The sequence below is a fragment of the Callorhinus ursinus genome, unplaced genomic scaffold (genome assembly GCF_003265705.2).
Source record: "Callorhinus ursinus isolate GAN/ISIS: 27379988/994484 unplaced genomic scaffold, GSC_fseal_2.0 scaffold23, whole genome shotgun sequence".
Lineage (NCBI taxonomy): Eukaryota > Metazoa > Chordata > Mammalia > Carnivora > Otariidae > Callorhinus > Callorhinus ursinus.
The window spans coordinates 14,206,601-14,228,570 of record NW_027397085.1 but is presented as its reverse complement, the minus strand read 5'-3'; the positions used below and the strand labels follow the sequence as shown (position 1 = coordinate 14,228,570).

At 42.5% G+C, this 21,970-nt stretch overlaps 1 long non-coding RNA gene across 1 annotated transcript in view; it reads left to right on the top strand.

Annotated features, from left to right (window-relative positions):
• Nucleotides 1-21,503, top strand: part of LOC141374924 (uncharacterized) — a 57,747-nt gene extending 36,244 nt beyond the window's left edge. The window contains exons 4-9 of the long non-coding RNA XR_012382134.1: nucleotides 3,587-3,677; nucleotides 5,466-5,743; nucleotides 9,424-9,646; nucleotides 15,403-15,612; nucleotides 20,668-20,742; nucleotides 21,371-21,503. This is a non-coding gene — a long non-coding RNA (uncharacterized lncRNA). The remainder of the gene's footprint in view (nucleotides 1-3,586; nucleotides 3,678-5,465; nucleotides 5,744-9,423; nucleotides 9,647-15,402; nucleotides 15,613-20,667; nucleotides 20,743-21,370) is intronic.
• The last annotated feature ends 467 nt before the right edge of the window (nucleotides 21,504-21,970 follow it).

Sequence of the window (21,970 nt, the reverse complement as noted above, 5' to 3'; positions counted from 1 at the left end):
ACACACACACACACACACACACACACACACACACACACACACACACACACAAAGTGCTGCTCTCAAGGAAACCAATAGCCAAACTCTGTCATGGTCCAAAAGGATGTTCTCCCAGATGATAATTTTAGAAAAAATGATGAGATACCCAAAAATTGACATGAGAGAAGGAGAGCAGTACTAAAAATCTAATAATTGTTGGCTTGATAAAAAAGAGAACTCTGGTTTGGACCAAATAACAATCTGGCTGTCCCAGAAATTCTAAAATTCTCAATACTTAACAACTGTACATACATTAAACCATTGGTTTACTGACAAAATGATAGCATTCATAAACCAATATTGGTGGGGAAAAGTTTATAAGGTTGCAAAAGTGCCTACCTTGCTTGTCCCATCTGTCCAAAGTATAACCCAGGGAAATCAGTTCATACAAATGGATTTCATACAACTTTCCCCTCTCATAGGTAATTATGTTTAGTCATAGTTTGTATGTTTTCTCATGGGACCAGAGCTTTCCCTTATAGACAAGCCAATGCTGCTTCTGTTAGAAAAGATTATCCCTACCTGGGGAACTGCTCTTGAACTTCATAGTGATCAGGGAACCCATTTTACTGGTCAGGTGTTTCAACAAATCTTACTTATTTGACCAGTGTTACCACATTGTCATTGTGAATATTATCTCTGGTCCTCAGTCACACACACTAACAGCATTATTAAGACTCAACTGGCAACATTTGTAGACACTTTCCAAAATCTTGGCCTAAAACATTACCATTGGTCCATCATCCACCCTGTTGGGAACTCATGCACTCTCATCCTTTGAGATACTCACAGGATGTCCAACACACTTTGCTCCTGCCTTGTGTGACCCACAGTTAATAAAAAGAGATATACTTCAATAGTGTAAAGGCCTAATTATTTCCATTAAAAATAATCATGCTTTGGTAGAGCAGGCTTTTCACAGTGCACTCCCAGGAGACAACGACCTTATGTATCAAATCTTACAACCTGCATTTTTCATCTGTTGGAAGAGACTCCTCCGGAAAGACTCTTCAGCCTTGCTGGAAAGACCCTTATCAGGAACTGCAAACCAACACTTGTGCTGCCAAGCTGCAGGGAATAGAGTCTTGTATTCACGCAATACATCTAAAGAAAGCACCAAATCCTGATTAGATCTGCACACCATCTGGTGACCTGAAAGTAAGGATTTCCAGGAATTGAAGCAGATGACATCTGACGAGACCACTTTTCCAAGATATGCGGACCAGATCTGTATACCTTTTTCTCACTATTGCTTTTTCTCTCTCTTTCATGGAAAGACAAGACTCTTGTCTGCATCTCTCAAACCCTTGCAAAATGGGGAAAACTCTTCTTTTGATTATGGCCTTTTGGAAACAGCCTCATCATGATCCTGGGACAAATTAATTTTTCACTTGCTTTTTCTGAAGGATTAGAAGGTTCAGCATTCACAAGAGTTTTCTTTCATCTGAACTATTAACTAACTTTGGATTCTTAACCAGTTCATGGTCTCTGAATGTACAACCCTAGAGGCTATTTTACCAATAACGCATTTGGTTCCAAAGAGTTCTTTTGACAGAGCAATACTGTTTGAAACCATCTTGGAGGTTTTACCATTTTGCAAAAATGTTCATTAGCTATTGCTTCATGTTTGTATGTGGACTGTATCTTCCCAAATGCACACAATTAATTCTTTCAGTGCACTCGCAGGATCCATGATTCTGCTTTCATGGCTGCTGTAAGCTCAGACTTCTGGGAGGCATACATAACTCCAGGTATACCTTCATAGGGAGGACTTTTCTCCCCTAAGTCAAAGTAAGTGCCAAGAAATATGTCAGTTGCCTACTTTGAGACCCAGAGTCCTGGTTTAGTTCCATCACATAACTTGGAATCATTACGTTACTTCTGTTTTGTATAATTATTTTAAGTTTTGTATTTTATTGACTGCTGAACTTTTTAGAAACAGTGTACCCAGTAAGGTGATGCTGGCTCAGTAGTTTGAGATGATCTCCAACACTTCTGACCTTGAGAAAATATAGACGTCAGATGGGAAGTGCCTGAGAGTTTCTCCCTCCTAACCTTCCTTGTTACTCAAATATGGCTTTAAGTGGTTTCCAAGCACTTTGCACTTTCTCTCCACCATGGGACATGACAACTAGTAAAGGTCCTTCCTGGCACTGAGAAACAAAACCACTAAATATAAAGAGTCTGACTATTGATCAGTGATGCTTTCAAAGAAAGATCTTAATCAAAACGTGGAAAATGTGAAAATTAATAATGGGAAACCTCACTACAATGCAGTCAAAAGATTCGGCAGGGGAGCTGTCGCCCTACCACTCATCCTCAATTGCAGACCCAAACAGGAAGAGATGGACCATGTACATTGGATACTGCTTTACTACCCCACAGGAAGAAGAGAGGCTTACTTCCTCCCCTCCCTCCCATCTCTCCCCCTCCCCCAATAGCCCCGCCCATGAGAGACTCACAACTCAGCCAATGAGAATCCACTCTACTTCCAACTCCCAGTTTACTCCAATGGACTTTTTGTTTGTGACAGCCTTCCCAACTTCCCCGTTTCCTCTATAAAACTTCCCCTTTTCCGCTACAAAACAACGCTCCTCTCCTGTGTTCTCTGGACTTGCCTACGGTTTTGCTGTAGCTTGCTTGTCCCAGACTGCAATTCTCTGCCATTCCCAAATAAATCCATCTTTTGCTGGCAAAGTAACCAGCAGTTTGGCTTTTAAGGTCAACAATACCCAGGGGGAGAAGAGCAGTTCTTAGGCTTTTTGTCCAATAGGGCCACCTGGAGGGGTTAAGAGATCTCAAGAGGAGGCCAGAGACTTAGCACCTAATATATAATAATTAAGAAAAAGAGTCACAGGAAATCATCTGAAAGAAAGGTACCCCCCTCTAGGTAAAGAGACCTAGAGGAGAGAGACATCCAACAGGATGCCCTCTCAAAAGCCCACAAAGAGAAACAAGAATCGGCAGTAATCATGGGTCAGGCCTCCACAGGGATGCCTGCACTGACTACGTACTGGACCTCGAGGGCTCGGGAGGCCCCAGCCAAATAAGAACATCGCTACCCGGTGTGCACCTTGCTTCCTGAGCTTCTGGCTGGTGCCAGAAGCTAGAGAGCTGAAGGACCACACCCTTCCCCACTGAGGACTTCCAGGAAGAAACAGGTCTGTCTGAGGAAAGAAAGGAAAAGCCATCAGCAGGTGTGGAGTTTTGATCTCACTGACCTGGACATTGCAATTGTAAAGCACATCTCTGGTTATGATTTAAAGTAACCATGGGATATCTATTACTTATGAGGGAGCAGAAAAATCACTGGGTTGGTAGTTTTCAAACCATGATTAGGGGAAGATTATTCCCCATGGAACAGAGTTTAGAGAAGCAGTAGGAAAGGAAAAAAATAAGTTGTATTCTGATTACAATCCACATATCGTGTTTGTGCAGCATGCCAGCTACATTTGCTTGGCCCAGCTGGCATAACTCTTGTAACAACCATCCTCAGATCTCATCGTGTTTGAATGACAGTGATTGAGATGATTGCTTTCACTTTCAGAAAATCCCCAAAGAGGAAAATGCCATCCCTGTGATTTGGAGAAAAGGAACTTGGTCAGATACTAAGAACAGGACCTGGTCTAGTAGCAGAGGTATGAGCCTCTACAATTCACAGTTTTTTGTACCCCTTGTCTTCCTTTGCTAACTTCAACCCTCACAAAGCCGCACTAATGTAATAAAGAACACACAATTTTGTTATGCAGGGGAGAAATTAAGATTCACCCAGTTTCTAAAGGAAACCAGGTATCTTTTATCTTATCTTATTTCATTAAGAAGCTGTGACAATGAGAACCAACAAGGTATGGAATTCCCAAGGAGAAAGGATAAAAGCTGAAGATAGCACAGGAGGTGGAACTCAAGGTAATGAGTTAGTTAGGTCACTTAGTGGACAGGGTAAGAGCAAAGCAGAAGATGATAGTTGTCCTCAGCAACAACACATCAGCAGAGGGGGAAAGAAGGAGAAGAAAAGCTCAAGGAGGGGTAATTAAGTGAAGTATTCTAGTGGCCACCTATCACCTAGCTAAGAGCAGCCATTGCTCCTTGAAGACTCCCATGTACTCTAGGGGCATAGTCAGGGAGCGTAAGTCTTGAGAGTGCTTATAACCTGTAGTCTCCACCATCCCCAACTCTGATTACATATACTCAAGATAGAGTAAAATAGCACTGCCCTGTACCCTAAACCCCTCTACTGAAACTCAGAAAGATCAGCTCCATGACAGTAGCAAACAGACAAATTTTTTACATAGTCAAGTTATTATAACACATTCTGATCAGGATGGCTTTAAATTATACAAGTACATTTCTTGCCAAAAGTGTTTTTTAATAAGGCCTAGAGTAAAATTGAAAGCAAAAGCGTAGTGAGTTTTTTCAAGTTTTTATCTTAGGTTCCTAACTGAAGAGATACATTTAGTAGCTATTTCTCAGGTGACTAAACTTTGCTGTCACGCTTAGTTTTTTTATGTATTTAATTTGTCTTTAAACCTGGATTCTGTGCAAAGTTCCATAACAGCTTTAAAATATAGGCTTTGTTAGGGATGTGAAAGCTGAGAATGCAGTAGTATTTTCTCCTTATTAACTCATCACATGATACCAAGGGGGCATGGGTGGGAAAATGGGAACTTAGAGCACTCAGATATTCAAATTGGGAAGAGACAAGGCCAAACGTGTCTTTTCATGACCCTAAAAATAATTGAGGTTCCACATAAAACTTGATTCCTTTATCCTTGAAATCCTTTGGTTTGAGAGTTGAATCGTATAATATTTTATTTTAAAAAATGGTCCTGTTTGTCTAAGGATTTGGGTTGTATTTCTGCTTTTGTTTTCACTGGTTGGTGGGTTTTTGGAAGCAGGGTTTTTGTTGGTTGGTTAGTTGGTTGGTTAGTTTTTTAATCTCATTTCAGAAGATATCCCTTGTAAGGATTGATAAATGAGTGCTAGACATCTCCACTTTTAACTGCTGGTGTCCACTTGTAAGAGGAAGCCATGGGTGATCCTTCAGCTGACTCAAATTCCAGAAAATCAGCCTAAGTCATCTAAAGCATCATTCATTACTATTCACGGAGGATATGAACTTATAGTCTAGCTAAGCAGATAGCGGTGCCACACAACACAGAGTGTAGAAAAACCACTTGAGTGATGCAAAATGCTTGAGGTCCAAGAAGCCTCAGAAGTTTAATGGAGTGAAAGAATATGGGCAACCTCAAACTTTCATCTGTCCCTTTTTTGCACTCCAGCGTGACTTGGGCAACTCTCTGAACATCACTTTCTTCATCCGTAGAATTTTGAAAATGACACCTGCTGTGTCAGGTAAAATGAGAGAAAGGCAGTACCTAGCACATAGTAGGTGCTCTATAAATGTTGGTCTCTTCTCCTTCCCATAGGGGAGGCCATGTGGGACCCTGTGTTGCAGCACACGATTAGCTCTTCATATTTTGCAAGAGGAACTGCCCGGGCTATGCTCCTGTTCCCCAGCCTGGCACTCACCCTGGGTCATGTGTCAGTCCTGTGGAAGCCAGCATCGTACGGCACCTTCCCGATGAAATCCAAGGCGCGCTGGCAGCTGCTAGGCAGGAAAGCCACCGGAGACCGCGCCTCCCAGAAGGTGGTGGTTTCAAAGTGAGTGCTGTGTTTCCATGGACTCCTCAAGGAAAATTTCCAGGTAAGATGGTCCAGATGACTGGAAACCACATGCCAAAAATGTCAAACTTCAATATTTCAAAATGCAAATTAGGAGCACCCTGTTGGCTCAGTCGGTTAAGCATCCACTCTTGATTTCCGCTCAGGTTATGATCTCAAGGACATGAGATCGAGCCCTGTTTGGGGCTCCTTGTTCAGGGAGAGTCGGCTTGAGATTCTCTCTCTGTCACTCACCCTATGCCCCTACCCCCCATATGGGCTGTCTCTCTCTGTCTCTCTCTAAAATAAATAAATAAATCTTTAGGGTTGCCTGGGTGGCTGTTGATTAAGCACCCAACTCTTGGTTTCACCTCAGGTTATGATCTCAGGGTCGTGAGATTGAACCCCAAGTCGGGCTCTGCGCTCAGTGGGAAGTCTGCTGGAGATTCTCTCTCTCCTTTTCCCTCTGCCCTTCTTCCTGCTCTCTCTCTCTCTTGCTCACTCTCTAAAATAAATAAATAAATCTTTTTTAGAAAATCTTTTAAAAATGCAAATTAAAGGAAAACGCTTCTCTTCATTTTTCAAAGTAGCAAAGATTTGGAAAATATCCAATGCTGAGAAAGAAGAAGCAAAAACTCACTCATGTAGATCGCTTGGGGAAACAAATGGAAACAAATATAACTGTGTGTATCTGGGTCCTTAGAGAAGCAAAGCACATAGCAGGCCTGGGTGAGGCATGCAAGAATTTTATCAGGGGAAATGCCCATGTGAGGGAAAGCAGAGAGACAGCAAGGAAGGCTGGGAGCTGTCACAGCCTATGGCCATCTGACCCCCCAACGGAGGGAGGGAAGGCTGGTGTGAGCACCTCACCTGCCTGGCGGCCTAAGGGAAGGTTCAGCAAGGCAATGGGACATCCTCCCTCCAGTAGCAACCACCAGAGGAGTCCCATGTCTCCCAGAAATAGGCCTGCTCTGGCATCTCTGTGGCACCGGCTCATGGGCTAGAAGCAGCCCATGGAGGTGTGGCTGTGGACAGACCCGTGGTCACCTCTGCCCCCTGTGTTTGGAGGACTGTGGGCACATTCCCGTGGCTGCCACACATTTGGCAATGTATATTAAAAGTTTTTTAAATGATTTTACTTTTCTTTTTAATCTTGTAAGTATACCCCTTGAGATCTATCCTAAGGGAGTTTCCTAAAATGGGAAAAATAACTTGAGTTACAAAACTGTTCATAGGAAGTATTTCTGACAGCAAAATATTCGAAGCCTGACGTCACTTTCAGTTAACCGTGGCGGCATCCACCTCATCGGTTCCACTCGCTTACTTGGGCCACCTGAGCCTGTTTTGAGTTTGTGAGTTCACTTACAGTGATTTAAAAAAGGTAAAATACCTTTTTTAAGGTTAGCAGAACTTCATCCTGCTGAACTTCTTTGTGACTCTAGGACGCAAAGGGATATTCTGCATCTTAGTCTGGGGAGGCAGCTTCCAGGGTTGAAGGCGTATGTGAAAACTCACCAGACTGTGCACTTAGGATTAAAGCCCTGCATGCACTTCACTGGCTGTGTTTTAGCCTCAATAAAGAAAGAAGAGGGGAGATCAAAGGACACGCTGCTCAAAGTTAGAGACTGTGCAGCTCTGGGTGTTCTGATTCTCCTTCATGGTTTAACAGTCTCAGACATCAGCCGCTGGTTCAGCGGACGTGGGAATCAACCCCGTGACGAGGTTCTCACCACACAGATTCTCATTGTGGCAGAGGACCAGGAGAACTCGAGAGCCACTTTCTATCCGTACCCGCCCCCCCCCAATGTGGCCTCTTCTCTTCCTCTGTCCGCGTGCTCACCCTCTTACCTCCATGATCATGCTCCTGGAGCTGCCGCCGCTCCCTTAGTTCTGCCCTTGTCACTAGCGCGGTTCCAACAAGCTGTGCCGACCACCACCATCTCCTCCATTCTTTCAGGGGACCTGTGAATATCTAGTTGTCCTCTCCTTCCTTTATCATTAAAAAACCTTTTACTTTATTTTTTTTAAGACTTATTTATTTGTCAGAGAGAGAGAAAGAGCATAAGCAGGGGGAGTGGGAGAGGGACAAGCAGGTTTCCTGCTGAGCAGGGAGCCCGATGCGGGGCTCGATCCCAGGACCCTGGGACCATGACCTGAGCCGAAGGCAGACGCTTAATGACTGAGCCACCCAGATGCCCCAAAAACCTTCTTATTTAATCCAGAAAACACTTGAGTGACATCACTGGATTTTTTTCTCCAATAAAGTATATTATAAACCAAATCTTGCTGTTTAAATTAAAGCTGCAATCTGTCACTTGTTTGACGTGTAACATCTGCCCCTCAGAGATGACAAAATTGATTTGAATTCAAATGAGAACAAAATGTCACTCAGCCCTGGGATGTGTACTCTGTAGCCCCCATCAGGACATGAATACAGTTCTGCATGCAGATATCCAGCATTTGTAACTTAGAACCAAACTGTGACTTTGAATAACTAAGTGATAAATCAGGGATTTATATTCAGTTCAGTGTGGTGACAGGTTGCTGACCTGTTCTTATACTATGCATTCAACAAATATGTATTGAGCAAATATATATTGTTGGCAAATACTGTGGATTACTACTCAATATCCATTCTCCCCTTCTTCCACACTCACAGAACCTTCATTTTATTCTGGGCAGGAGCATGTCTAGACTCAAGCAATAAATCAATGTTGGTGCACATATTTGTAACAGTTTTGTTCTATTTAGCCAGATACTAAATGTCCCAATTTCCTTTTGCAGTAGAAATGGCCATGGGAGCCAGTTACGGCTAAGAAGATGTAAGGGGAGGTCTTCTGGAGCCTTCTAAGAAGGCTTTCCTTCCTGATAAAAGAGATGGATGCCACTGGCACCATGCCCCCACCCCCACCCCATCCGCCTTTTTTCTAATGCAGATGTAATTACGGAGCTCCAGCAGCAAACTCAAGATCATGAGGCAGTAAGTGAGAGAATGAATGGTAGTCACACTGAAGACAGCAGAAGAGAAGGTTAGGTCGGTTCCTGAGATCAGAAAGGCAGGATTAAATTAAGGGTCTCAGAAATATAAGGGGCCTGGCAGTGTTATTTAGGCAATAAAATACAGAACCAATGAAAAATGAATAGTAGGAACCCCCAGGTGCGTTAAGAGCCCAAGTAAGGCTAGCATTAATTTAGAGAAGAACCCTGTTCTCATTCATATTTGGTAACAGCATAAAATGAGATAACTTTTTTTTGGAGAGCAATATAGCAGTATCTATCAGCATTTAAAATGCACAGATCAATTAAACTAGCAATTCTACTACTGGGAAATTATCCTGCAGAAAAACACAGGTGCACAAAAGATATATGTACAAGATTATTTATTGCAGCATTATTTGAAATAGCAAAAAAACTAGAAGCAACCTAAATATGAAATTGGGAAAATAAAGTACAGCCATTCATACGGTGAAATACTATGCAGCTGTTCAAGAAAGAATGAAGTAGTATACGTGTAATGACATGGAAAGATGCCCAGGAGATATTCTTAAGGGGGAAAAAAAAAGTAATGCGTATAATATCCTATTTTTATAAAAAAAAAATCTTTAAACGTAAGTTTGAAATGCCACATGTGTATGTAAGTATACACACAGGAAAGGTCTGAAAGAGAAGGGCCAAACAAATTAAATGGACCCAGTTATTATGTTTCCATGTCTTTTTTACCAGGTCCCATTTGTGCAGCAATATTAACTGAAAGCAGACAACAGAAATAACTCAAGGATGAAGTTCAGCATGGATGACAAGCAGCTAAGAAATCTGCAGAGTTAAAGTAGCTCCAACATGATGAACCTTCCAGACAAGATTTGGTAGGGGAAGCATGTAAATGCCAAAGAAGCATCATAAAGAGGAAAAAAGGAGAGGAATCAGGAGACTCAAGGTCATTATCAAGGTAAAGAAAATGCTCAGGAAATGTAACATGAATCCACAGAAGATAAGGAAAAGTATCTGTGAAAGATGTGGAGGATAGGGACTTCGTGTTGGGGAGAAGAGAGGCAGCTCTGAGTTTGAGTCCCTGGAGCTGGAACAGATCTGAACAAGGAGCAAGCCCCTGAAGGGAACATGCCTGGGGTTGGCTGGAGGGACAGATGAAATTATGATGGCAAAGCCCCACTCCATTGTGCATCACAGACCAGGCTTCCAAACATGAGCAGAGTTACACTGTACTCCGCTGGCGTCTGTCCCGTTCCCATCAGCTTTTCTCCCTGACTTCCTCTCCTTCGCTGCAAGATAGTATGTTCTTAAAATTTCTTTCCTGGCCTCTGCCCTTGAACAAGCTTATAGTTTCATTTGAGGGTTTCTAAGGGACTTTATTGCTAAAAATTTCAGAGGCTAACAAAATAACAAATGTTACTGATCTTTATGGTTAAGTCAATAGAATGAGCCTATTTATGGTGGTGGTGTTGCACTTCCTCTCCCATCTCTCTTAGACCTCGATGATAAGTGCCACGGCTAAGTGCCGACCCATCCATCTTTTTATTACTGGTCAGGTTTCCACATTCCCTTTCCCTTGCACTCCACTATCTTTTCTCTTGCTTTAGCTCTGTTGGTTGTTTTAACACCAATGTGAATGAGGAGTATGAGCTTGTAGCTAAACGTCTGACATTTCAGAGCAAGCTCCAGACCTGTCCCTTCCACCTCAGTGCCTTCTTGATATGCTCAAAACCATTTCTTTTTTTTTTTTTTTAGTTTTATCTTATTATGTTATGGTAGTTACCATACATTACATCACTAGTTTTTGATGTAGTGTTCCATGATTCATTGTTTGCGTATAACACCCAGGGCTCCATTCAGTACGTGCCCTCCTTAATACCCATCACTGGGCTAACCCATCCCCCCACTCCCTCCCCTCTAGAACCTTCAGTTTGTTTCTCAGAGTCCATAGTCTCTCATGGTTCGTCTCCCCCTCCGATTCCCCCCCTTCATTTTTCCCTTTCTACTATCTTCTTTTTTTTTTTTAGCATATAATGTATTATTTGTCAAAACCATTTCTTAACAAAGGCCACCAAAGCTGAGAAAAGCATGGTGGGTCACCAATGGGAATATAGCAGTTTTAGGGAATAAAAGCAGGGGGCTGGATACAGAAGCCAACCAACAGCAGCGATGAGCTTAAACGGATGCCGCTGCTGTGAAATCGTGGAGGGACCAGGGCAGCAGTCTCCATGTAGCAGGGACAAAACCCCCCTCCAGCACTGGTGAAGTATGAAAGAGAGTGACCTCAAATGATGACATTTTGAAGGAAGTGACACCAAAAAGAGGGAAGCAAGTATGTCCATCGGAGTTTTTAGTTGCAGTACACATTAACCATCTCTTGACTGGGTGAAAGGACCAACTTGGAAAAGAGTTTTAAACATGGCGGGGCTCAGACCTCACTGGTGGAGGTGTGGTCACAGCCAAAGGATGAAGAGAAGTCTGTTGGATTTCCCAGGCCAGAGCTGGTCCCTCATTGCCAGGCAAGCATGAAACCAGCCTCAGGGCTCCAAGAGCCTAAGCTGGAGAGCAGGTGTACATTGAAAGCTGGATGCCTCTGCAGGCCTGAGGTCTGGAGGACACGGTGTCCTTATTGGAAGAGTCACATCAAGATGGTCAGAGGTCTGGACTGCTGTGCACGGTCACCAAGAGACTGTGTGGTGTGGGTATACAGCTGAGGCAGTGTACCACCGGAGGTCCCCATGCATCCACTACTTACTGACTGGTAAGCGTTCTGAAACCAGGAAGAGGAGCCCCCTTTCTCCTGCAATGGCCTTCCTCTACTGACAAATTTAACATCATGTTTAACCACATGGACTGGTATGTTTAAAGGTGCTCTGAAAACCTAACATGGTAAACAAAAATGAGACATTATTGTATGTTTTGGCTCTTACAAGTAGTGATTTCCTCAACAGTTTAATGACTTAGTAAAAAAAGTTTTTAAACCGCCATCTCATTTAAAATTTGAATTCCTCAACTAGAAACCTAAGAAACCAATTCTAATTTATGTACCTACCATGTTTCCTCACTGCGGGGATATTTTCTACTTGATTACCTTATTCATATTTATATCTCAAGACCTTTACCAAATACATTATCTAAACAGAAAAGCAATAAGTTGTGTAAGAGTATTGGACTAAGACTTAGGATCTGAGCTCTGGTACAAACCAGCAGGAAAACCACAGGTAAGTTACCTAACCTCTCCCGAAATCAGCTTCCTCATCCCTAGAATGAAGGTGGTAACTCCTTCATGTTGTAGAAAGTGAGGGTAGATTTCAGAAGCAGAACAATCCAGGTTCGTAACCTTTGTCTCACTCATTCTTGCTATGAGACCTGGGTAAATAAAACTAAAATTCTGAGAGCTTCGATTTCCTTTTTTTTTTTTTTTAAAGCAATGCAAGTCTTTATTTTGTATTAGCTTATCTTTATTCATTTTATTTTATAATACCGGACCCTGCATTAAAATTCGAAATCTGGGAAGGCTTCTTTTCCCTACTTAAAGAGTTCATAAATATGAGCAGTAAAGCCAGTTCATTCACTTAAAGAGAATTTGTTTTAAAACAATAGAAGGTGATACCCACAGGTAGCAATACAATCTTCAGGAAACTAGAGTATCAGGATTAGTGAATTTGCCTCCTTGTCCCACTCTCCACAAATTTATAGTTTGATTCCTACACTGAAAAGGAAAGGATAGACTATTTGTAGTCCAACAGGGGAGAAACTCTTCCCAAACAACACTGCTGGCTGAAACCCCATTTGTTCACCTCGAGACGATGTGGAGTTTTCCTTCCTTGTTGGCCTTTTGGATGTTTCTCAGACGTATTGCTATTTTGCCTTTTCACTTTTTTTCCACAAAGAATAAAAACTTTCTTTGAATGTAGTGTGAGATAGGGGTATGACCTCCGATATCTAAACTCACTGGTTCACGTGCGATTGAACTTTCAATGAGAATACCTCATGGGCATTCCTATTTCTTGATTCTTCTTGAGAGAGAAAAATAAAGGAGCTCAAAGAAATCTAGCAGCCCTTAGGTTACAGGACAGCCGGCTCCCCGATATCGGTCGTAAGGCTGGGCTTGCCGATAATTCACATAAGGCTCTGATTCTGACCCAGAGCCTCTTTCAGAATAGACTCCAGCCGCATCGGCAAAATCACAAATCAACACAGAAAGGGTGAGGAGCCCTCCTAACACATCAGAGATCTTCAATGCTTCCGATTAATGGAAAATATTTATTGTAGTAGTTATTTACTGCTGTGTGATGGGTTCCCCCAAATTTAGTGGCTTAACAACAGCATACACATTTATTATGTCAGTTTCTATGTGGTCAGTTTCTGTGAGTCCGCTGAGCCGGGTGGTTTCAGGCTTGGGGTCTCTTGTGAGCTTGCACTCAAGGTATCAACCAGGGTGACAGACATGTAAAGGCTTGACTGGGGCTAGAGGACCCACTTTCCCCCAAAAAAAGAGAAAAGAGAGAGAATAAGGCAAAAGCAGCAATGTCTCTTTTGACCTAGTCTTAGAAGTCATACCTTGTCCCTTCTTCCACATCAAGTCACTAGAAGCAAATTACTAAATCCAGTCTACACCCAAGGGGAGAGGACTTAGCTTCACCTTTTCAAGGAAGGAGTGTCAACGTGGAGGCATTTTTTTTTTAATTAGAGGGGGGAAAAACACATAATGTAGAATCTGCCATCTTAATCATTTTTAAATGTACAATTCAGGGATGCTGAGAATATTCACATCATTGTGCAGACCTCCAGAACTTCTTCATCTTGGAAAACTGAACTCTATGCCATTAAACAGTTCCCTATTTCCCCCTCCTCCCAGCCCCTTTTTACTACCATTCTACTCTCTGTCCCATGAATTTGACACTTTAGATTCCTCACGTCCTGGAATCATACAGTATTTGTCTTTTTGTGTCTGGCTTATTTCCCTCAGTACAGTGTCCTCTAGGTTCATCCATGTTTTAGCATGTGATGGGATTTCCTCTCTAAAGCTGAATCATCTTCCATCAAACAGATATACCAGTTTGTTCATCTACTCATCTGTCCATGGACACCTGAGTTGCTTCTACCTCTTGGCCCTTGTGAAGAATGCAGATGTGAACATGAGTGTGCAAATATCTCTTCAAAATTCTGCTTTTTCGAAGTGGGATTGCTGGATCATTTGCTGGGATAGTGTTTTGAGCAAACACCATACTGTTTTCCACAGTGGCTACACCATTTTATAGTTTTACCTAAGTGCACAAGGGTTCCAGTTTCTCCACATCCTCCCTAACACTTGTTATTTTTTTGTTTCATTTTATAATAAACATCCTAATGGATGTGAGGGGGATATCTTGTAGTTTTGGTTTGCATATCTCTAATAATTAGTGATGTTGAGCATCTTTTCATATATTAGTTGATGACTTCTATACATCATCCCTGGAGAAATGTTTTTTTGAAGACTGTCCATTTTTTAATCGGGTTTTTGGGTTCTTGTTGTCAAGTTGTGAAGGCATAGTTTTAACCCACACTTACCTTGCAAGTTTGTTGTGAGATCTAAAACATTCATGTATACAGATCACATTTAATGTCACATAGGAGGCACCCCAAAAATATTACTTGTCCCTCTCAGGGTTGTTATATTAAATAGTGTATGTAAATGTGCTTTAAAAATTATAAAGTGCTATGCAAATGTGAGTTAATACTAAATATCTATATGCAAAGTATTTAATATTTTTCTCAGGTTCTCCACATAAAATGTGTATATCTTTTCATCTCTAGACTTTGTTCTGGTTTTTAGCTGTGATTCCTTCTTCTCCATTTAATTGCAAGATTTATCAAAAAATAGCAGTCAAAATAGAATGAGTAAAGGCAGAGAAACAATAGCTAATTTCACTAAAGCCACATCAGAGGAAGATCTATTTGAAAATAAAATAAAATGGGAAGAAACCTGCAAAGATAACACCGTTGAAAAATCCTAAGAGGACCAGAGCTGCTGTTCCTGCAGAGGATGTGAGTGATGTTGAAAGATTAATAACATTTGGATCACGTTAATTACAGTGATGTTATAAACTCGGCTATTCTAGTTGCCATAACAACCCGCTATATGTCGGTTTTCTAATGACATTTTGAACAAGTGCTGAAGCGAACTGCCTCACTTGAGCACTTTGATTGCTGTCATTCAGTGATTTTTAAAATGAATTGTTTTGTTCTTAAAGAGTCAGAATATGTCACTGTCTTCAAAAATATTCTCAAAATTATGGAGAGGAAATGATACACATTTCTATACAATTATGGAGTACTCAGGAAAAGGAGATACATTTTGTTTGTCATACGAAATTAACAGATTTTTTTTCATAGGGATAAGGAAAAGAAAAACACACACACACACACACACACCACAGTAGGAAAGGGGAATGCACTTCATACCTCTCCGAGGACGTGTTCCCTTAGGGAACAGCTTGACAATAGAATTCTTCCCAGAAGGAGCTTACTTTTATCAGTTGTATTTCTCTCCTATCCAGTCTCTCTTTTTCCTTCCACCTCCCTTTTTCTCCCTTCTGGTGAATGCTTGGAACCCAAGATGCTGATCGTGGTGGCTGCCACATCTGGAATTAAGTGAGGAGAGATCATGGCCTTCAAATGACTTTCTGATCTCTCTTCCCTCTGCTGACCAACCCACTCCTCTCTCTCCAGGGGCTGCCCCAGGTACATAATGAAAGGAAGACTACTTGCCACTGGCTTATATTAAATACATATCGTGTGGATGACAAGAAGCAAAGCATGATTGTACTAGACGTGTTTCTAAGTTCGCGCCTGGTCCCCAGCCTCCTCTGCTCCTGCTGCCTGTGGGGGACCCTTCCCCACCCAGCCACCCGCCAACAGCAATCACCAGCTGAACCAGAGGTGAGGACCAGAGCCAACTCATCTAATCAGCCTCTCTCTGCCCTCTTCTCTACTCTCCTTCTCTTTCCCTCCCTCTCTACAAGTCGAGCTAAGGTGAAAACCCACCATTTGCAATGGTGTTTACAGTAGAAATGTGTTCAGTGACAAAACTGTGCTACGGGATTCTGAAGGGGGGGTGTGCCCAGTGGCCCCCGCCACAGACCCAGCAGTATCTCTATACCCCATATCTCGGGCAATACAGGTGGCATTCTCTTATGTAAAGCATATCAGAGTGCCCTATAAACCCTGATCCCACTGTCATGCCTTCTGTGTAAGCCCAATCTGCCTCTTGGCCCGGCCAGCCATTGACACCCCCTTCCACTCTCTCTCCTCCCTGCTATCCTCTGTTCTTAGAAACTCCCTCCACGTCCAAGGGCTTCCATCCTGCCCTCCCAAAAGCCCCCACTGTACCGTCTCCTCACAGTCTTCCCAGGCACCAGCAAAGTGAGCTCATCCATCCAGCTGGGCTTCCGTTGACCCAGAGCCACCGCAGGACCCGAGCCATGGCCCAGAAAATGGGTGTCAGGGAGAGAGGTGCTGTCACCAGTGACATCATCTGGAATTAACAAAGCTTACATGCGTTTGACTCATTCTGCATCCGGGGTGAAGCAGATTTGCCGACCCCCGGCCCTTTAAGTCTTCTCTGGATGCTCCTTTTCTAGTTACAGATTTCACTGGAACTTATATGAACAGGTTGAGGGAGCAGTCTGTGCCACTGTCACTCTCTACCCTTCTCACTCTAGTTTCTGCCTGGGAACACTGACCAGTAGGGCTCTCATCAAAGGGCTCCTTTGCCCTCTGCTCCCCGGGAAGACTGTGAGGAGACCGTACAGTGGGGGCTTTCGGGAGTGACACTCCACTTTTAATATTTTAATCAGAACAATTTTAGAGGAAAACAAGATGTTGCAACCTCGGTATTTTGACTTCAAGTACACTTTAACCTGGGCACCAGAAAAAAAATTAGACATCGTAGAAATAATCAACACAGATTTAAATCGGAAGAGCCAAAGCTATATATGTTAAATTTAATAATGACAAAAAGTGAACTGAAGAATCTCATTGTTTCGGTAATTCTCAAAACTACAAAAATTGACCCAGTTAAAATCACATTTTATAGAAATAACACAAAATAAAACTGACAAAGGCAAAACCTGCTCAAAACCGGGTTTATTGACTTTTAAAATTGACTAAAAAATCAAATCATCTTGTCAAAAATTGTACCTATAAAACCTGACCCAGGAAAATTAGACTTGGTAGAAAATGACCACAAAAGAAAACTCAAAATTGCTGAAGCCAAAGTTGGGAACATTTCATACGAGTACAAAATGTGATCATTGAATTAAATCCAAATTATTTCAGTGAAATACAAATACTGAAAATTATGTGACTCCACAGTAAAAAGAAAATTGATCAAAGAATTAAATTAGCTCAAAAGAGTTGTTTCTAGAAAATAAGTTCTTGATGATATTCTCAGAAATATTGGAATAATTCTGATGAAAGTGTTTGTATTCATTTAAGAAAAAAGTCCTAAGGGTCAAACAACTGTGAGAGGAAAATATCCTCTGTGGGATTTCTCAGGTAGCCCCCACTCCCCAGGCTTCCAGTTTTAACGTTTTATCATTTTTTTAAAGATTTACTTATTTATTTACTTGACAGAGAGAGAGAGCATGAGAAGGGGCAGAAGAAGAGGGAGAATCTCAGGCAGACTCCCCACTGAGCTCGGAGCCCGATGTGGGGCTCCATCTCATGACTCTGAGATCATGACCTGAGCCCAAACCAAGAGTGGGATGTTCAACTGACTGAGCCACCCAGGCACCCCCTAATGCTTTATTGTTTTTGAGGAGATCTAGGATCTCCTTCTAGGGTTCTAACACCTTCTCTTACATCTAAATACCATGTACTCAGTGAATGACCTTAGCTGGTTGCTAAGGTCAAAGTTTACTACAAGGCATGAAGATTCACAGATACCCTTACCACTTCCAAGGGAATTCAGACTTTAAAAGCAACCTACATGTCGCCTCACGCCCATTAGGATGGCTACTATCAAATAACAACAACCACCAACCCACCAACCAACCAGAAAACAGCACATGTTGCGAGGGTGTGGAGAAATTGAAAGCCTGTACGCTGTGCAGCCACTATGAAGACAGTATGGCAGTTGTTTTCAAAAATTAAAAATAGAATTAGCATGGGATCCAGTAATCCCACTTTAGAATATATATCTAAAAGAATTGAAAGCAGGGGCTCAAAGAGATGTTTGCACACTCATGTTCATAGCAGCATTATTTTTTTTAAAGATTTTATTTATTTATTTGACAGAGAGAGAGACAGCGAGAGAGGAGACACAAGCAGGGGGAGTGGGAGAGGGAGAAGCAGGCTTCCCGCTGAGCAGGGAGCCCGATGCGGGGCTCGATCCCAGGACCCCGGGATCATGACCTGAGCCAAAGGCAGTCGCTCAACCAACTGAACCACCCAGGTGCCCCCTCATAGCAGCATTATTTACAAGAGCCAAGAAGGAGAAGCAACCCAAGTGTCCATCGATGGATGAATGGATAAACAAACTGATATATATATATATATATATATATATCATATATATATAGTGTTAGATTATTCAGCCTTAAAAAGGAAGTCCCATCACTTGCTACAGCATGGGTGAACCTGGAGGATGTTACACTAAGTAAAATAAGCCAGCCACAAAAGGACAAATACTGTATGATTCCACCATATGAGGAATGGAAAGTAGCCAAACTCATAGAAACAAAAAGTAGACTGGTGTTTTTCAGGGACTGGGCGTAGCGAGAAGTAGGGACTTGTTCAATGGGCATAGAGTTTCAGTCTTGTGAGAGGAAAAGTTCTAGAGCTCTGTTGCACAGCAAAGACTGCTTAAAACTAATGAACTGTACACTAAAAATGATGAAGGTGGTAAATTTTGTGTGTTTTTCACCACAGTTTAAAAAAATCAAGCTACATGAATTTGTAATGGGTAGAACTTAAATAGGGTGGACAATTTAGGAAGTTGAGACAACAGCCTAAAAAAGTGTTTCTCCAACTTTTCCATGACACTCTCTTCGGGTCAGAGCAAAATAAATCCAGTTGATCTGAAGGCCATAGCTTGGAGCAGAAACTTCACGAAAGTTTTGTGTTTTGTCTCTAAAATAGGTACAAATTTTGCCTACCACTTCATACTAGATCAGAGTTTATTTTTATATAGAAATAACATTGTAATTGCAATGTGCAAGGGCGAGTCTGTTTCTTTGAGTATAGTTCTATGCTGGATCATAGGCTTTGAGGCAAGTTAGTGCAAAAATAAAGAAATTTAAGCCAACATGGAAAAGGAGGCTTACACTGATTTGTATATGACGAAAACGTCAAGACTGTAAAAACTGCAAACTTTTCTCCTCCCAAATAGTCTGTGATAATGACACCCCAAGCAGAGTCATTGTATATATCCTGTAGTTTCACACTGTCGCTTGGCTCAGGACCTCACCCTCCTAAAGGTACAGATACTCCAGGTGAGAAGAATATGCCAATGTTTGAAGCCACAGTGTCTGGGCAGAACCACCAGGCTTCAGGACGTAGAGCCTCCATGAGTGAGAAAATTCCCCTTTCCCACTGCCCTCTCTCTAAGCCGGCGTTCCTGAAGAGAGAATTTCTGGTCACTTCCCTGGAAGGAGAACCAAGACATTACAGTTTTGCCACCAGTCATGCTTGGTGCTGGAAGGAACACTGAACTTTTGGAGCACCCTCCACACCTCTGTCTTTCTGGTAAACTCCTACGTGGATCTCAACACTCTGCTTGGGCGTCACCTCCTGGTGAGGCCTCTGCTGAGTCCCCCCCGCCCCCCATCCAGCCACCTCGCCTCCGGCGCTCTCGGGGCCACGTCAGAACCGCAGGACTTAGGCTTTATGTTGCAGGATCCCAGTCCTGGCTGAGCTCAGACACTTCTGGTGACATAAGGACATGTAAGGCCGCAAGAAGCACAGGCATCAGCCAGGCAGTTCTATAGTCCAGCCGCGGGGAGCCCTGGAACCCTGGGAAGGAACTAAAACAGACTTGCCCTGAGAGAAGAGACCTTCGGCTCCTTCTTCCTATGATGATGCCAGACTCACAGTTCAGCTCCTCTCTCTCTCTGGACTCCCTGCTTCTGCTTCTGACCAGTTCACCTGTCACCTCTGCTTCTGTTTCTCCCTAATTTTACTCTGGTGCTGTAGTTTTCTGGGTTTCTCACCCTGGAAACCGTCAATGATAGGTGGCCGGTTGGGTGAGTAAGTTGAGTCCGCTGTTGGGCAGAATGACGATACTAGGCCTCCCAGGGGCCCTGGTAGGCCTGAAGCTGGTTGTGTTTGGCCGAGTTGCAGGCTTCTGGGCAGTTCAGTCATGGCCCCGTAACAGGGTTGCATGACGACAGGAAGCAGTGCTCCTGAGCAATGAACGGTTTTTGCTGCTTTGCTCAGAAGGCGATCTGTGCACGCTTCCATTATTTCATGTATCGTACTGTAATTGAATTGTTTTTCCACATACCCAGTCCCCTACAGAACGAGAGCCCTGAGGCCAGTGACAGCCGTCTCCTATCTTTGCACCTCAAACCCCTAGCACAGCACCGGGTGCATAGTAGACTCTCAGTAAAAGTCTGCTGAGGGTAAGTGAAATACAGATGGAATCAGACAACCTGAATTCTGGTTCCGATTTTGCCATTTCATAGCTATGTGAACTGGGGCCAATTATGTAATCTTTCCAAACCTCCCTTTCCTCTTCTGTTAAAAGATACTGTTGTGATTAAATATTAAATGAAATGTGGACATGCCTAGCACAGGGCTCGGCCCACAGTTGCTCTGTGTTTATGTATATAACATATTACATGTTATATTAAGTTAATCATATTCATATAATACAATATAATTATATATAAAATTGATGCATAATAATTATATAATCAATATATATTTTTTTCTCTGTTTGTATCACTGCCATGTATTGTAATTATGTCCAAATACACCTTCTCTCCCAATCAGAGGGTGAATTTGAAGGAGGGAATCTGTGTCTCATTAACGTTTGCAACACCACGTCACCCCATATTTCTGCACTAAGTAAGTATTTAATAGGAATCAATGGTGTGTGTTTGGTGGGGGGCAATGGATGTGAAGATGGCATTTGCTTAAAATCTCCAGATCTTAACAGTTTTCAAGAGTTAAAAACAAGCGGGACATAGGAAGCATCACAAATAAATTACGGTCAAACTTAAGTTTCACTAACTCTGGGTGCCTAGCAATCTTCTAACAGCCAAATGGAAATAAGGCTGACCGTGTTCCAGTTTTCCAGTGTGTGTCTCCACCTGCTGTATTTACTGGAAAGCAGCGGAAGCATTCCTTCTAATACAATTTTGTCAAGCACGTATCCCTGGGCTACCTCAGCCCTGAGTTGGGCACATGTACCTGCACATTTCCGCAGGCACCACTAGGGGGCAGGCCCTTCCTCCAGATGCACTCTGAGCCCGGCCGCAAGTCCTGAGGAAAAAAATAAAAGAACGTGCCACTGTCATTAGGTTTGTTTCTAAATGGAAAAGTACATGTGGGCATGTCCCGATTTGTATTGTGTTCTCTTAATTAGTTATGCAATCTTTTGGCTCACCTTTCCTTTTGTTTCCTATTTCCTTGTTCAGATTCTTCTCCTTTGGATTGTAACAAATAAACCTTTTATTCATTTATTTATTTTTAGAGGCTTGACCCACAAAAATAAATCAAGATGACGCAACACAAGTAAACACCGCATAATTTAGTTGGTGAAGGTTAAAAACCTGAGGCTTCATTTGGGTTTGTCATTTTTCAAATAAAGAATTTTTTTTAAAGGAGAGGTTTGATTTCCCTAGATGTTCATATTTTGCTGGCTGGCCAGATGGGAAAGGGGGAAAGGGGGAAAGGGGGTGGCAGAAAGAAGAAAACTAAGAGAGATTCTGTGTGTGTGTGTGTGTGTGTGTGTGTGTGTGTGCGCGCACGCACGCAGATGTGAGGGAGCATGTGTGAGGGTGGAGGAGGGACAAGCCAAGCAGACGTTGAGGGGTTGTTTGGTCCCAGGTCCCACTGGCCTGTGAGCTTTATGGGGCCACCAGGAGTGGTCCTGGACTCTAGCTCCCCTTTAGCCTTGGAGAAGTCATTCTGCTCACATCTCAATTGCCTTGTCTAGAATGTGAGAAATGTATACTAAAAGATCTTCTAATTTAAATATGAGCCTGTGTTGAAGTAGAGAAAACGTGGGAGGGGGGTTGGAAATGCGGGATGAATAGGCATGGAGAATTCTGAGAGTAACCATTACGAAGAA